The sequence below is a fragment of the Mus musculus genome, chromosome 3 (genome assembly GCF_000001635.26).
Source record: "Mus musculus strain C57BL/6J chromosome 3, GRCm38.p6 C57BL/6J".
Taxonomy (NCBI): domain Eukaryota; kingdom Metazoa; phylum Chordata; class Mammalia; order Rodentia; family Muridae; genus Mus; species Mus musculus.
The window spans coordinates 142,262,923-142,276,838 of NC_000069.6; the positions used below are offsets into that span (position 1 = coordinate 142,262,923).

Sequence of the window (13,916 nt, forward strand, 5' to 3'; positions counted from 1 at the left end):
AAATGTCCCTTTCATTAACTAATATTGTAGAGTTTTTCAATGGTTTTAATGACACCCATCTATACCCGGTCATTCCATTTGCTTTTCAACATTTAGTGTTTACAAACATTAACATCAAATAACTTAAACATGGATTAAACACTTTTATCAGTATACTAGATTGCTCAGCAAATAAAAAATTGTTAAATTAATCAAGTAAAATGTACAGAATGGCGAACGGTTTAGTTACTAGTTTTAAAAATATGTGTCATGATGACGTATCAAATCTGTTATGTCTTACATTTCTCCATTTCTTGCCACATGAGGTCTTGCTCACAGGCACACACCCACACCCACACACATAAAAGCACACATACATCTACAAAACAACACATTCGAAGCCACCCACACATCTATGGATTAGTTGTTATACTTAGAAATGAAAGGAAATAGAGAAGAAGGGATCTGTTTCATCATTACAAGAATGCTATTGCTACCACTGAACAGATGAAAAATGCACGGCCAGAAAAGCACGGCCATGGACGTGAAGTGACAACTGCCCTATGAACTACTCAGCACTGAGCTATGAGCTCAGCTCTACTACTATGAATAAGAACGATTTATGCCTTCATGAAGTTTAAAAAAAGTTATAGACCAACAAATAATTGATTTTCTTACAGTACAATACAGTTCAGATATAAAATGTTTCTGAGAAGTACATAAGATATGGCTTTATGTCCCCATCCAAGGTGCTAGGAGTTGGTGGAAGACCCTTTTAAAAAGTAGGACCTAGTAGGAGTTTACACCCAGCATGATCTCTTGATATGGGCTGTGAGGTGGATGGGCTTCCTCTGCCACACACTCCTGTCATGAGACTTCATTACAGATTCACAAGCCAAAAGAGACAAGGGACTAAAATCTGTGTATTCACAGTGTGTCTTAGTCAGGGTTTCTATTCCTGCATCATGACCAAGAAGCAAGTTGGGGAGGAAAAGGTTTATTCAGCTTACACTTCCTCATTGCTGTTCATCACCAAAGGTAGTCAAGACAGGAACTAATTAAAATAGGGTAGGAACTTGGAGGCAGGACTGGATGCAGAGGCCATGGAGAAATGCCGCTTACTGGCTTGCTTCCCCTGGCTTGCTCAGTTTGCTTTCTTATAGAATCCAGGGCTACCAGCCCAGGGATGGCACCACTCATAATGGAACCTCCCTTGATCACTGAGAAGATGCCTTACAGCTGGATCTCATGAAGGCATTTCCTGGAGAGATGCTCCTTTCTCTGTAATAACCCCAGCTTGTGTCAAGTTGACACACAAAACCAGCCAGTACATAGTGTGACTGTTGTTTTAAACATAGCTATCTATTCTTGAGTCTTTAATAGGTGTAAAATTTTTTGAATAAGGCATATGTAAGATTGGATATCTTATGTTTTGAAAAATAATTAAAAGGAGTTATGTGTTTGTGTTTGTATAGTTTTTAAAAAGTAAGCAACAAGGAAAATTATGGGAATTAACCTAGAAATAACTATAAAAATTCTGATTCCTTATAAAAATCATGTATTACTTTACTTTCATTGTTAGAAGAGTGAGCCGTTATTTAAAATGTTAACGAATACGAATGCTGCTAGAAAGAGAAAAGACAAGTGTCCACTGCTCTAGCTCGTATATGAGAAGAAGTCATGTGTGAGTTTATGATGTGAAAAACAGTCTGGACTGAGAGGGGTGCTCCTTTTGAAACACTGAAGCTAATCTTGGGCTTGTATAAATAACTGGTCCATATCAATGTGACACTTTTGAGTTCTAATTCAACAGCCGACTATGTTCTTGAAGGTATGGTAGAAATGTTACACACACTAAATCAAGTAGCAGTATGGCCACACGCGCATAGTATTGTGGACAGTGAGTGCTTTCTTCTCTGCCCTTTCCCAACCATCTTAAACAGATGGTGGCCAAAAGAAAAACAGGGTCTGTGCATTTTTCTATCAAGCTCCTTATGTTGAAAGCATAAGCAACAGTCTAGTTTTCATAATCCAGGCATGAAATTATATGCAGCAAAAAATGGAAAGAGTTAAGCCAAGATCTAAGATCAGAGGACACTCTGAGGTTTGTGCAATTTTTATTAAGTGGAATCAAGGACTTGCTTAATTCAGTGATTAAAAGCAAAATTGGACAGATTAAACTATTATCATTTATGTAAGCAGTGGGGAATGCTGGCATGTCCGCCATGAAGAATTGGAACAGGTGCATCTAAGGCTAAGAATCAAATATCACTGCCACCTCACGAGGACAGTCTCTTCCATTAGCAGCCATCCTTTCAACATTAAGAACTCAGATTAAACTGGATCTAGAAAGTCTTAATTAAAGTGAATACAGGAACTTGCACTAAGCACCATTTTCTTTAATTTTTTTTATATTGCATGTTACAAATATTACTCAGACCCAGACTTGCCTTTTTCTCACTATCAACCTCACACAAAATTTTTCTTTGGGTTAGAGTTGTAATTACATAGCAGATAAAAAACACAAGATCTTAACACATAGGGTTTTGCTACGATTAATTAAAGTCAGCAAATGATTTCACTTATCATAAATATGTACAGCATCTTTTGAATAATGTCATTATTGTTCCTATGTGTGACACACAGTGGGAAATGAAGTCCATGCTTTTATTGTGGAACACCAGCATTATTCATAAAAATGAAAAAGAATAAAAAGCAAAAGAAACAAAAAAGGACTGAAACAAAATATTTATTTTTGAAAATCTAAAACTCTTATTTAGCATGCATTACATGTTTGTGTGTGTGCCACAGCACCGAGGAGAAGGTCAGAGTACACTAGGCAGGAGTCAGTCCTCTCCTCACATCATGAGGGTTCTAGGTATCAAATGAGGTGCAGCAAGGTTGCTGGCAGGCACCTGTAACTGCTTAGATATTTTACCCAAACAAACATTATATTAAAAACCAAAACTGAGGTGTAATTATAACCTGAGGAATATTGAAAAGGATTGTTAGCCTTATCTGCAGCCTGGGGAGGCAACTCAGCTGTAAAATGCTGGCTATGCAAACATGAGGGCTGGAGCTTGGATCCCCAGTACCCACATAAAAGCCAGGCATGGGCACAAGCATGTAAACTCTCAGGCATGGGGAAGGAAAGAGCATCCTTAAGGCTTGCTGGCCAGCCAGTCTAGATAAACTGTGAGGATTATCTAGACTTGACTACATCTGGAATTAACTAAAACCCAAGAGGCTGGGAACACTTGTGAAGAATCTTTTTCTCGATTAAATCACTTGAAATGTGAAGACTCACTTTTAATCCAGATCTTTTGATGTGGGAAGATACACCTTTAGTCTGAGCCACACCAGATTTAACTTTAAATATTAAAATTAAAATTAATGGACATGGAAGAAAGCAGCTCTTTCTCTTTGCTTGCTTGTCCTCACTCTTGCGGGCAAGTCCACTCCTTTATGGGCATTAGGGCCTACTTTTTCAGGATTCTGGCATATACTGTAGTGAAGACCAGCTGAGAAATGCAGCCTTATGGACTGAACAACTACTGGGTTTTTGGACCATCAGTTGGCAGACAGCCTGTAAGCCGTTCTAATAAATCATATATGTATTTCATTATATAAGTTCTGTTCCTCTAGAGAACCCGGACTAATACACCGAGTCTAAAAAATTAAAATGGACAGCAATTGAGGAAGACAGGACATTGACCTCCATCCTCAACACATAAAAACATGTACATATATACATGCATACAAAATGGATATTAAATTTCTAGCTAGGCATGGTAGTTCTCTGCTCCAACTCTACTATGAGATGTTGAGGCAGGAGGGTCATGAGTTCAAGGTCAACTTTAGCTACATAGTGAGTTTGAAAACAGATTGTAAGGCAATGCTGGAGATAGAAACCCTAGGAAAGAAATCTGGAACCATAGATGCGAGCATCAGCAACAGAATACAAGAGATGGAAGAGAGAATCTCAGGTGCAGAAGAGTCCATAGAGAACATCGGCACAACAATCAAAGACAATGCAAATGCAAAAAGATCCTAACTCAAAACATCCAGGAAATCCAGGACACAATGAGAAGACCAAACCTACAGATAATAGGAGTAGATGAGAATGAAGATTTTCAACTTAAAGGGCCAGCAAATATCTTCAACAAAATTATAGAAGAAAACTTCCCAAACCTAAAGAAAGACTATAAAAATAATTGTAATTTTGAGTGTATTTGCATAAGAAAACATGTAAGTATATACACTATTTCATATTTTTCAAGATGCAATAAAAATAACTAGTTTACCATCTTAACAAAAACAAACAAACACAAACAGCCTAATCTTTAGAGAAAAGGAAGGAAGAGAAACAGGTCTCAAAGTACCCACATAAATAGAATCCTCATTAGGCAAAGACTGATATAGAAAGGAAAAAATGCAAGATTTTATCATGTTAAGTGATACTGTTTTCTAAGCTGCAGCATTAGAAACGCCATCATTTGTGCTCAGCTTCCCAATATGGAAAACATAAGCACCACCAAATATAAAGAAAGAAAATGAAGCAGGGTAAAGACGATGTACCTACATTCCAGAATGTGCACAGAATACCTCAGAAATGTCGGGGGTCAAACTCAACATGAGATCTGATCTGATTAACAAAGCATCTAATTATAAAATACACCCCTTATAGATTAGACTCATTATTTACACCAAGAACTTGACTTGAAAGATCTAGCCAGGGAAATAAGCAAATAGGTAATCACATGTGAAACAGGGTTAATACTACAACAAAAGGTGCTTCCAGCTCCCCAGTAAAGTTTGCATCTACTGTGCAGAATTAGGAAGTATGACATCTTCCTTGTTCATACAGTTTGATTCCAGAGTTTGGGTTTTCCTGTAAGGAAGCATGAAATTACTATTTCAGACTTTGTATGACTTTTTGCTTCTTTTGTAAATGTCTTTTGAATGAAAATGACCCCTATTGGGTCATAGGAAGTTGCACACTTAAGAGATACAGGTATGTTGGGGTAGGTGTGCCACTATGGTGGGCTTTGCGTTTCAGAAGCCCAAGCCAGGGCCAGTGGCTCACTCTTTCTTTCTGCATCAAGTCTGCCTGCCACCATGCTTTTTGGCCATGATGATAATGGACTAAACCACTAAACTGTAAGTAACCTCCAATTAAATGTCTTCTTAGTCATGGTGTCTCTTTGCAGCAATAAAACCCCAACTAAGACAGCAAATATTTAAATACATCACTGAAGCCTGAAAATAGCCATGGGTAATACATAAAGAAATGAGCATAGCCACGCTTCAATAAAACCTTATTTTAAAAAAGAAATTGACAGCAGGTAGGCCAGGTGTGACCAAATGTGTGAAATAAGAGTAGAAACTCTTTAAGGAAGGCATTTATAACAGATCTAGATACTTTTTCTTATATGGAGGGTGAGATGCATGAGATGGCAAGTGGAAGAGCGGAGGGGTTCTACAGATGGGCCCCACAACACTAAACAGACTCCAACACCAAAGCAAAGCTCCCAAGGAAAACATTCGCAAGAAGAGAATGTGGATACTTAAGGGTATCACTATTTTTTCCCTAAGAACCATGGTTTTAAATTTGAATGGATTTGCTATATGAAGAAATCTCTGCATCACACCCCAATCCTGACAGTGGGCAGCTCCAAGCAGGACTTTGCAGCGAGTGAACTATTTAATGATGTCAAAATGCAGGGACCAGATGGCAATAAAATATTATTAGAAGAGATGAAATACATGCAACTGGTTGCAATTTACTTACTCATACAAAAATTTAAAAATAGAACCAATAAATCCATCCATCTAAGCTAAGCAAATCTAGTTACCTAGATTTATTAGCGTGGCACAAAGCCTACAATGAAATTTGGGGTGGTTGTAGTATCAGTAATTTCCTTTCTCACCCCTATCTACTTTAGCTTTCAAATAAAGATAGAATTTATATCCACTTATAACTGAGATGAACATCATTCAGTCTTGGATCTAATCAAATCTCACAAATAAATGAGTCTTTCTTGGAAACAAAAATAACATATCATATCTCTCCCTAGCTTTGTCTAACTCATAATAAAGCAAAAGGCTGTATTTTACTTCAGAACTGTACCCCACACAATAAAGATATGCTCAGGCATCACACAATACAGTGGTGAAATAGCTAAATCATAGCTAAATGATTGAATTTCAAAGGGGAAGTTTAGATGCAAATAATACGCCACCCAAAACAGATTTAGCAGCTACCAGGCCCATAGTTAACTGTTTCTATCCTCAACAAGAATCCTCTCCATGCTGTCCCTTTGAGATCTGGGCCTCCTGATGTAATCACTAACGCCATCTAGGGTCAAAGTATTGGGTCACGGTACTATAAACTGGATAGCTCCTTTTACTTTTCTCAGAGCCTGTTAACTTGTTAGTAATAGTCAACTTAACTGTAATGACTTAAAGTGTAGTCTTGATAAAGATATTTTTAAAGCTGAAATACCAATGAAATGATTACTGCTAATGAACAATATCTACCATGTTACTGTTAGGAGATCCGGTTTGGTCATTTCTAGGCTGCCTCTGTATTCAAGTAGGGATGATGAGTCCTCCTTCAACAAAGAGTGTAAGAGGTACTATAGTCAACTAAGTGCTTTGTAAACTATGTTTGTCACTGTCCTTTACCTCTGACCCTCTCAAATATACTAGAAATATCCCTAAATATCCCTAAAATATTCCTAACTGATCACTCTTTTATATTATACAATATTAATAAGTGTATTTATATTGTGCTTCTCCAAATCACAACTTATATTCTTTAGAAAGCACCAATTTTATATTTTGACATCACCATCAACTAAGATTCCCCTGCTTTTATTAAAACACGTTTGTGTCATAAAAGGAAAACCAAGTGGAGGCTGGGGACACAGCATAGAGAGTAAATACTTGCTGTGCAAACAGCAAGCAGGAGAGCTTAGCACATATGTGACAATAAAGCATGTGGCATGCTCCCCTAACACCAGCAGTGGGGAGAAGTGAGGAGACAATCTAGTTAAAATAGTGACCTTCAGGTTCAGTGAAAGACCCTGCCACAGAAACAAACTGGAGAATGTCAGGAAGACACTGGCAACCTCTGGCCCTAAAGGGGCATACAGAGGCAAGCATACCCACACATGAGTGCACACACTCCTGCAACACATATACTCACATACCAAAAATGAAAAAAAGCAAATGATTAGTAAAACCTGTGTATGTCACCTGATTATTACAAAGAGAACAATGACTTAGCAGGAATGTTGGGAAAGCTGTGTGTACGAGCACCTGTCTGTAATCTCAGCCCCTGGGAGAAGAGCCATGTGGTGAGTTTGAGGCTAATAAAGGTTATAGAGCAAGTCTCTACCTAACTAGCATGGAAATTGGTGATTGTTCAATATAGAGTATCAGAAGTTAGGTATGCTAAACACTCAATGGCATGTGCTTACTGTGTTTAAGTGTGCCACCATAATATCAGGTAGAATAGCTTATACTTGCATGGGAGCTTTTAATAAGAAAACATTTTTTTTAAAAATCCATTTATCTCTTACCACTGTCAGCCAGCACGACAGTAAACAAGGCTCACCTGGGAGCTCTGTGTACACACAATTAAAGAAGGCACGCAGGTGATGCTTCCTCACACTAAGAACTGCGAATGAAAACAGCTAACTGTAAAGATGCAACAAATCGAACATTACAGTGAAAGAAAATGTGCTGGACAGTTTGATGTCATCTTGACACAAGCTAACATCATCTGAGAGGACAGAACATATGAGGAAAATGCCTCCATAAGATTCCTGGATATATATAGGGTGTGGGGTCGGGAATAAGCTGAATGTCTGTTTTCTCTAAGCTACACACTTGACCATATACTTGATCTCTCTGACAGTGTTTTAGAGTGCGATGTCTAAGTTCTCTATCACAATTCCTTCCTTCCCTGGGAAAACAGTGGTTAAGCAGCACCCGACTCAGGTTAAAGATGCTAAGGTCACAGGTCTGTTCTCCTCAGAACTCTCTCCATTCCTATCACCAGTGCCTAAGGTGACTGGATCACTACCTCTATGGTAGAACACCTCTGGACTCCAGTCTCACTACAGAGAAATCAGCGTGGTCTGTTTAAACACATTAAAGATATATTGATCTTTCAATAGAGCCAATCCAACTGTGCTACTACACAGATTACAGATCTTTTAATAGCTTCTTTTCAGAAGCAAGGCCACACTATGATATGCTCTAAGCACTCACTGGCCAGGCCTCCCCCGCCCCCACTACTCCATTAATCCTACTTTCTCTCTTGCCACTAAAACATCCCGAACAACCTGCACTTCCTTTAAGAAATTAAAGTCTTGAGGTTCTTCGGGTGTTTTTCTTTTTTGGTACATATGTGTGCATAAACATTAAAATTTCATTCCTGAACAAAATAAAACTCCACAATAAACAAATATGTTTTCCACTTCTAAGTTGTATTCTTTATTCAAGTGTTTTCTACTCCCTTTCTGCTGCTGCAGAGCTCCACATCTTCTGACCTGGGCCCTGTAATCAGAGGTAACTTTTCTCTGCACATCTGTTGCTGATTTCTATGCAATGTACTGGTGCTTTGTGCTCAAATTTACTATCCAAAGTAAGATGAGCCACATCCCTAATATTCCCACTGTGCTCCACTGTTTGGTCCCTTGGTTACAATGATTTCCTTATTTTTTTAGAGAAAGAAAATTGGGCCATGGTTACAGAATTGCTAATATTTTGAATTACTGGCTATAGAGAGCAGCAAGTAATTACAGTATTGCTTACATTCACCTCCTTTAACTCTTAATTTGATGCTTCAGGAGGCTGGTAGCATGGCCTTGTCCTCAGCGCTTTGGGATTTTTAAATAGCTGCTTTGTCAGATACTGCTTTCACCTTTGTTCAGTAACACTTAAAGAAACCTGAAGCTCATGAAGACTGAACATCATGATGACAAATGAATGTTGTTCCCCCCCCCCCCCCCAAATTACATGAAAGGCTTCAAAATAAGGCATTTGGTCTATGAACTCACCCACTAACATTTACCAAAGAAACTGCAACATACCAGGCAGGTGCTCTAAAGCAAGGGTTAGTATGGTAAACCTTGGCCACACCCTTCAAGGTCTATAAAAACAATTAAAATGAACATAATGAGTTCTATGGTAAAGACACTGCCACAGTTGTACGGATCATGGAGAAAGAATAGGTGCCCAGCCAGAGGCTCAGGGAAACTGGACTAAGCAGGTGATAAATGGTGTCTGACCAGAGGAGTTACAGGGTGGGAGAGCAGGTGGAGCAGCCTGTACAAGGCATGGAACTGTGTGAATAATGGATGTTGGCAATTTTGGCTGGACTGAACTAGAAACACAGGGAGCAATCTTATGAAATGAGGCTGCAGAAGATAGTGGAGAGGAGGAAACTCACTGAAGGCCCCGGGAAGAAGCTACACTGCCTGCAGCAGGGAGCTCCAAACAGCTGCACACAGGGAAGTTCTGTGACATCCACTTTGCTGCTGCAAAACAGTCTAAGTTCTTGATACTGTTATGACAGTGTCAAAGGGTGGAATTTGAACCCTTCCTGTTCTATCTTCTAAGCATGTCAATATGCCAGCTCATATGTTCACAGCAGTGCTGCAGAGGTACTTTAAGATCCTTATTTTAACAAAGAAATTGTAGACTCAAAAGGTTAGCCTCAGAGTTGGGCACAGTGGCACAAACCCATCATCATAGCTGCTAGGGAGGTGGAGACAGAAGCATCATTAGTTTGAGGTCCGCCAGAGTCATACAAGATCCTTCTTGCAAAAAGCAGAAGCATAAAACTGAAAAGGGTAGCCCCGTAGAACTCATACCCGGTGGGGTACACACTACATACACCAGAGCCACCCACACCACACCATACAACTAAGTACAATGGACGATACAGCCTGACGTAGCAAAGCACTGCTTATATTCCAGCAAATTGATCGTTTGTATTCTGTGTTTGATTAGGCTAATTAATGTATTTCAACACAAAATGGCCCTCTGTGCCTTCATGAAAAATATGTTTTACTATATTTGGTAAGACAGTAATATTTTTATACACATATTTGCATCTAGTGATTTAAGTTTACCTAATCTGGTGATCATAACTTACTAGGAATGTAGAAAAACCATTACATAGCAAATTAGGTCACCTACAAAAACACAGGTATATATTTTTAAACTATTACTATTAAATTTACAAAGGTTTAAAAATACTCATCTAACCACTTATTATTTATATATAATATGAATCTTTCACAAATAAAATTTTAATACATAAATATTGAGGCTGTACGATGTAGCTCAGTGGTACGGCATATGCCTGGGATGTATGACGCCCAGGGACTCATCCCTAGCTCTTCAAACAAACAAAAGTGAATTCAATATAGGTTTAAAAAAATCCCAATTCTGATAAATAACAAGAAAAAACTCCATTTTTACGTACGTCCCTAGGTTCTAGTCACTGTTTCTATTTGTGACAGTCATGTGACACAGGCATGAGGAAGTAGGCAGTAACACTGCTGACTTGTTCAAAACTCAACTTGAATTCTACTACTTTTCTATCTTAGTATTCTCATCTAGTCTATGAATTTTAAACATTTTCCATCTCAAACGAGTTATCTTTTTATGACCAGCTGGCAAGTTTTAATGATAAAAGGAAGTGGCACTGACGATGCCTCATGAAAACAGTCCAGTCTAAACTCTAATGCTGCTACATGCACACTCAACTCCTGGTTGTCATCTATTCTAGCGTCACTGTACTCTGGAAGGTGCCGCAGTACTATGCACCACTATATACTATACACTATGGTATACACTCTATACAAGTTCTGCAACACCACAAGAGAAACATCTAATAAAGGCAGAACTTTAGGAGACTTACATAAGTGAAGCACAGGCTTAGAATACACTAGAATGTCTTACAATTTCAAAAAACCTTTTTGGTAAAGTCCCCCCTTTGCTTTCTTTTGAGCTTTTAAGCCTTTCATTTAAAAATACATTACCAATTCAATTAACAAAAAGTACAATATATGTTTTTAAAATCAAGTCTTCTCATGGTATTTTCTACACTATATAGCATAGTAAACACACTTCCTCACCTTTTGCACCAAAGCATATCTGTGTGCTAGCCTTTGAATATTCCCACTTTTTGTATTGTAATATATCATGAAACATGTTTATAAAATTACAGTTCTCATAATATTTTTAAATAGCACATCAAAATACTCTGGAATGTTCTGCCCCATTCTATTTCATTTGGGGGCATGCTGGCTACATACCAAGTTCCAACACAAAAAAATAGTTTTTGTTTTTGAAGAAAAGGAAGTACTTACTATTGACTCTATCATCAAACAATGTATACATGTGCCAAATTATCAGAATGTACCCCATAAAGATTTACAAATATGTCCCAACAAAATAAAACTAAATAAATGCCATCTCCCAGCTATTACACTGATTTCAGAATCAACTGTGTTAATCACAGACTGGAACTTGCTCATTCTGACCATCTTCCCCGACAACTACTGGAGTTATTTTAAAATACTTAGATCAAGTCTGTTTTTCTTTCCGTTGTGGAGAGCAGAGCAAATATATGAACTAACTAGGAAATCAAGCTCTTAGTGGGGCAGCAGCCATGTCCCTGGCTTTTTTCCATGTGAGTCATCATGGCCCAGTGACTTGTGCTGTCAGGTTCTGCTGCCCTTTGACCTGCACCGCTGCTTTCACAGGTGAACTATGAAACTATCAAGAACCACCAACCATGCCCTAGTTCCAAAGGACTTTCACATCTTCATCAGGAATCTCTTAGAAATGTCAAATACTAATACTATGTTCTAAAGGAGTGTCATTTTGCTCTTTTAAATGACATACTTCTAGGTACTGTATGATAGAAACATGAGAGCCTGGAAATTAAGTTTTATTTTTAAATTCTACAAAGTAATATAAACTATTAGAATCTGTCTAGTAAGAAAGTATTAAATACATATTTTTAGGTTCCCAGACTAAAGTGATAGCATTGTCTCAAATGTATTTTTGATTTTGAGTGAAGTGTCATGATGTAATTGAATTACAATTTCACAATAGAAAAAAATTTTGTTTGACAATACTGTTTTATGATATGTATGCTACTAGGTTATAATATTTCTCATATTAAATTACCTATAGTTTCTACAAACATATCATGTTTTAAATGCTAGGCATAAGGCTCATGACTACAGTTGCTGCTTGTCTGATTTGATTATTCTCTTAAGAATCAGAGAAGAAAGGACTCTACCACCCTCTTGTGGTGGTTTTAATGTAATGTTTTTCCCAGGAATTATTTTACAAAGAAAAGAATATTTTATTATGAGTTTTTGAATTATCTAATCATCAGCTACATTTTCTGTCCGGATTTCAGCTTTGACTTAGAAATTAAGCACTTTGTATCTTATAAGACACTGTCCTGTCACATTCCAATTACATCAAAGCCATTTTTTTTTCTTAGTTATTTTGGTACTAAAAACACATGCAAGATAACTACAGCGAGTCCCTGTCACAATATACGGGCTTGAAGTGGATGGAAATAGCTCTATACTGCTATGCTTTATCACTATCTTCCTCCCAAAGAAATCGGTCGTGCTATGGCAATGACCCACAAGTGTCAGAGGCTAGTCTGAACACTTTGCTTCTAGAAATAATTTAGCCCTCTAATTCTTGTAAAGATCTCTATATTATATATAATGGCCTATCTTCTTTCCCTGAAAACACAGATACAGTCAGCCCTCCATTCTGAAGTTTCTATATTGGATAAAAAGTATCTGAGGGGGAAAAGAAGTACTAGCCATCTACAGACTTCTATGTCACATCATATCTCCTAAACAATGCAGCACAGCAGTATGTAATGTAAGCATAGCCCTTACACTACATTGAGTGGGTAGATGACCTCTGGACAGTTTAAAGTAAGCAGAGGATGTGCACACGCTTTGGAGACCCGCTGAGTGTAAGAATTGTCGCATAAGCACGGATGGAGGACTAGCCACTGGATTTTGGTCCACTTCCTTAGTATGCCCATCCGTGGTGGCCTGCTGAACAGCTTCCCAGTGGGGCTTCCTGAGCCTCTTTCGAAACCAGTATGGAATAGTGATGGGCCCAGTCTAGGGTTAGTCTTGTGCATGAAACTGTGGATACTGCTCTTGGTTAACTGGAAGAGTAGGGAGTACACTAAAGACAGGCATAGGTAAAGACTTTCTGAATAGGATTCTGGCTATTTAGAAAAGAAGGCAAACGAATGACAAGCATGACCCTAGGATCTTAAAATGGGTTTGCACAATAAAGAAAATGGTCGATCAAAAAAGAGGTCCCTACAGAACTAAAAAACAAAACAAAAACAAACCTTTTACCAGGATGCATCTAACAAGAGAGCTCATATCTAGAGTAGACAATTCAAAAAGTGAACGTCAAGAAAACAAAAGACCTAACCCCCAAATGTGCTATGGAACGGATCAGGGTTCTCATGAGAAGAAATACAAATGGCTAATAAGGTATTCAACATCTCTCAACCATCAGGGAATACAAATATTATGTCCTTTTCAATAAGGGATTTGTGCCTCTGCAAGTGAGCCTGAGTCAACCTTCCATGTTCTTGGAGCTTCTCCACAGAACCAACAGCATGTACAAACATCACTGTGACATAAAATAAGCAACAAGTCACTGATGAGGGCCTGAGCCAAAGCAATGGGGCAAAGGAGAGAACAGGCGTGATACATACTGTATCGGAGCGCCTGCTGGTATTGGATACTGTGAGAATGAGGAGTCTAGTCTAAAGTTCACAATCTGCTGCTGATCAGAGGGCATACACCATTCCCCAGGGCAGGAAATCACATTTTCAGGCACACTGC

General features: G+C 38.3%; 1 protein-coding gene across 16 annotated transcripts in view; it reads right to left on the reverse strand.

Annotated features, from left to right (window-relative positions):
• Positions 1–13,916, reverse strand: part of Pdlim5 (PDZ and LIM domain 5) — a 156,135-nt gene that overhangs the window by 23,338 nt on the left and 118,881 nt on the right. The gene's annotated exons all lie outside the window — the stretch shown is intronic.